This window comes from Myotis lucifugus, unplaced genomic scaffold, assembly GCF_000147115.1.
Source record: "Myotis lucifugus unplaced genomic scaffold, Myoluc2.0 scaffold_256, whole genome shotgun sequence".
In the NCBI taxonomy this organism is placed as follows: Eukaryota; Metazoa; Chordata; class Mammalia; order Chiroptera; family Vespertilionidae; genus Myotis; species Myotis lucifugus.
In genome coordinates this window covers 92,512-96,450 of record NW_005871304.1, presented here as the reverse complement: position 1 = coordinate 96,450, position 3,939 = coordinate 92,512, and positions in this window count along the sequence as shown.

Sequence of the window (3,939 nt, the reverse complement as noted above, 5' to 3'; positions counted from 1 at the left end):
AATGACAGCAGCAGCAACAACAAAAATTAGCTGGGCTGATTCATTATTATACATCATGGCTCCCTTTAAGCAAACAACCACATAAACACAAATCAATAAAAAGGCTGTTCCTGCCCTCACCAGGCAGCTCAGTTGGTTAGAGCATCATCCTGATACACCAAGGTTGCGGGTTCGATCCCTGGTCACGGCACATATAAGAAGCAAGCAATGAATGCATAAATAAATGGAACAACAAATGGATATTTCTTTCTCTCTCTGCCCCCCTTCCTCTCTCTATCTTAAATTAATAAATTAGTAAATACAAAATAAATAGAAAGGCTGTTCTTTTTCCTACCCACTGACGAGGCAGGCGGAACAAAGTGTTACAGGATCGGCAGATTCCAGCAGCGGGGCCCATGTTCTCTCTCATGACCTGTGGCCCCACCCCAACCAGTGTCACTCAGAGAGAGACCAGACCAGAAAGGGAAACTGGAAGAAGAATAAATCACCTCTACCCTCCTCCGCCAGGTTGCTGGCCAGAAACTACTGAAGAATCTCTTGGAAACATTTAAAAGACTATACGGCTTTTGTGTGTGTGTGTGTGTGAGCAGGTTTGTTTTTTTTACCCTCCCAGACCATTTTCTGATTAAAAGTCTTCTAAGGGCTTGCATAGGAGAGCCTCAGAAACCCCATCTCAACAAAAAAGGAGGAACATACAGGACTTCCCTCTTTCCTGGCCTCCTGGAAGCACAAGCACTTGAAGACGCAGTTAACGCGGTTCTCACCATATTTCCAGGCGACGAGAACCATCAGTCCCATTTCATAATCTGGGACTTTGAGCCATGCAGAGGGTGAGCCACATGGACGCAGTCGCCCAACACAGAACACACTCTCCTGACTCCTAGACCGGCACCGCTTCTCGCTCTCCTGCTTGGCCCCAGGCCCTGGCTAACAGGGTCAGCAGGGTGCGGCTCTGGGTAGGTGGTCTCCCTGGAATGCGGAGATATGGAAACCTTAAGCCTGTCATCTCGAGACAAGCTCCCAACGCCCCAATGGAAAGATTTTCCAGACCAGGGTTTTGAATTGCTCTATGTCTCTGCTGTGTGTGTGAATCTGGAAGGTAGTTATGGGTGCGAAACAACAGCCAGGTCAAAATATTTGCTCTCAATCTTGCATATGTCAACCCATGGCGAACTTTAGTTCTTTTTCTAGCATCAGTACAAATCTTTTTCTAGCTCCTCTCTCCTTCATCCCTCCTCCTCTCCCTCCCTCCCTCCCCATTCTTCTGAGCAAAACTAATAGACTTCCCAAAACTCCCTGCAAGGGGATGGAGGGCGCTGGTCCAAGCATTGTAACAGTGTAACAGATTCCTAATGGGGTAGCATGTAAAAGCGAATGTGGAAATTAGGCTGACGTTGCTAGGTGCCTTCCCTAAGGGCCCAGAGTGGGCAGAGCCACAGCAATGTAGGGCAGAGGGCAGAAAACAGCTGCTGACAAAGGCAAAGTCAATGACTCTCAACATCTGAAAGGAGGAAGGTGATAAAACATCATCACAGGGGTCTGATAAGACAAGATGAAAACTAGGACTGGTGCGACAGGGAACTTGGCAAGACTGGTCAGCGCTTTTTAACATCTGAGCTACCGGTGGACTCAGGTTTGGGTTTGGTTGACTATCCCTCAGTCTTGTACTAGTCCTAAACTAAAACTAACCCATGACTAGTCCCCTTCCCTTATTGGCAAGGCATGATGGGACAAGTGGGTTTTCCTGGTGAGAAGTGGGAAAAGACTGGGACCCCAGGGTAAAGGAGCAGGTGGCAGAGTGTCTCCGGAACCTCTTTATAAGGTTGATTTCTGAGATGAAAACTACTAAGAATCCAAAAATAATAATGACTGCCACTTCAAGGCAGACACATCTTGGAAGAGGAATATATGAGGCAACTGTGAATTTCCAGTTACTGGCTAACCTAAGCCCTCGAGGTCTTTTTATACATGACAGCTGGGGGCTCCTCACCATGGATATGTAAAATGGTACAAAGTTGAAAAAGTTTTGCAAATTCCATAAAAAATTAAACAGAGTTGCCATATGACTCCGCGATTTTACTCCAAGGTTTATGCCCAAGAGAGCTGAAAACATATCTACATAGAAACCTGAAGATTAATGTTCATAGTAGCATGATTCAAAATAACCAAAAAGTAGAAATAACCCAAATGTCCATCAACTCCTGAGTGGATAAAATGGGGTATATCCATATAATGAAATATCGGTCAGTCATAAGAGAGATTGAAGAAGGAAGGAAGTGCTGACACGGGCCACAACATGAATGACAAGGTTCTTGAGGATATGACGCTACATGAAACAAAGCAGTCACAAAGGGACAGATGCTGTATGAGTCCACTGATACGAGATACCTACAGGAGTCCAATTCATGGAGACAAAGTAGGATGATGGATGCCAGAGGCTGAGAGAGGAGAATGGGAAATTGTTGTTTAATGGGAATAGAGTTGAGTTCTACAAGATGAAGAGAGTTCTGGAGGTTGGTTGCACAGCAATGGGAATGTAAAATACTGAAATGTACACTTAAAAATGGTAAATTTTGTTATGTATATTTTCCAAAATTAAAAAAGGAATGAAGGAATGATACATACTATGACACAGATGACCTTGAAAACATTATACCATGGAAGGAAGTCAGACACAAAATGACCACACAGTGCATAGTTTTATTTATAGAAGGCACATCTATGGAGGTAGAAAGTAGATTAGTGGTTGTCTAAGGCGGGGGGACCTGATGTAAATGAGGAGTGACTGCTAATGGGTGAAGAGCGTCTTTTGAGGGTGGTGAAATGTCCGCAAAGTCAATGTGGTGATAGTTGCACAATTCTGGGAATACACTAAGAACCATTGCATTTTTAAATGGGTGAACTGAATTATATGTGAATTATATCTCATTATATAGCTGTTAAAAAGTTAAAGCAGGAAGAATGAAAATGAACTCTGCTTATTTTAAAACATGAGTATTGCCCAGCCAGCATGGCTCAGCGGTTGAGTGTTGACCTATGAACCAGGAGGTCATGTTTCGATTTCTGGTTGGGCACATGTCTGTCTGGGTTGTGGGCTCTATCCCCAGTGGGGGGCGTGCAAGAGGCAGCCAATCAATGATTCTCTCTCATCATTGATGCTTCTATCCCTCTCTCCCTGTCCCTTACTCTCTGAAATCAATAAAAATATATTAAAAAATAAAATAAAAAATGAGTATTGTTAGGTTGTGTGACCATTGCACTCTCTTAATGAACAGTGGGACATGAGGCTGTTGCTCTGACAGAATAGGGAAGGAATGTTATTTGAAAACAGAAATACAGCTGACTCCATCTGAAGAAGTTAGAAAGACTGCAGGCCTGAAGGAAAAAGGTACCCAGGCAGCAGAGATATATTAGAAAGTTCTTCAAAAAAGTTGTAATGGGTCAAATACATTTCTAGACAAACAACTCGAAACCTTCCATACAAGAGGCTTGCAAAGTCTTTCAGGCCTGACTGCTAATTTAGCATCGAATAGTTTTTCTCATGCTGAGGAAGTCCTACATTGTTTAATGACTTTATCACCTCTTTTGATTTCTTGACAAGAGAATTCGGAAGGTCAAAAGTGCATTTCAGCTTGCTTCTCATCATTCTGCATTTGAACATGCTCCTGGGACATTTTAGTAGGCAATACCAGCAAGGATGTTTAAGATTAGAATAGATTGTACCATAAAAATGATATTAAAAAGGACTGTTCAGCCATAAAAAAAGGAAGGAAATCCTGTCACATGCTACAGCATAGACGAACCTTGAGGACGTTAGGCTACGTGAAACACACTGATCACAAAAAGATACATATTGTATGATTCCACTTACACGAGGAACCTGGAGTAGTCAAATTCATAGAGACAGAGAGCAGAATGGTTGCCAGGGGCTGAGGGAGG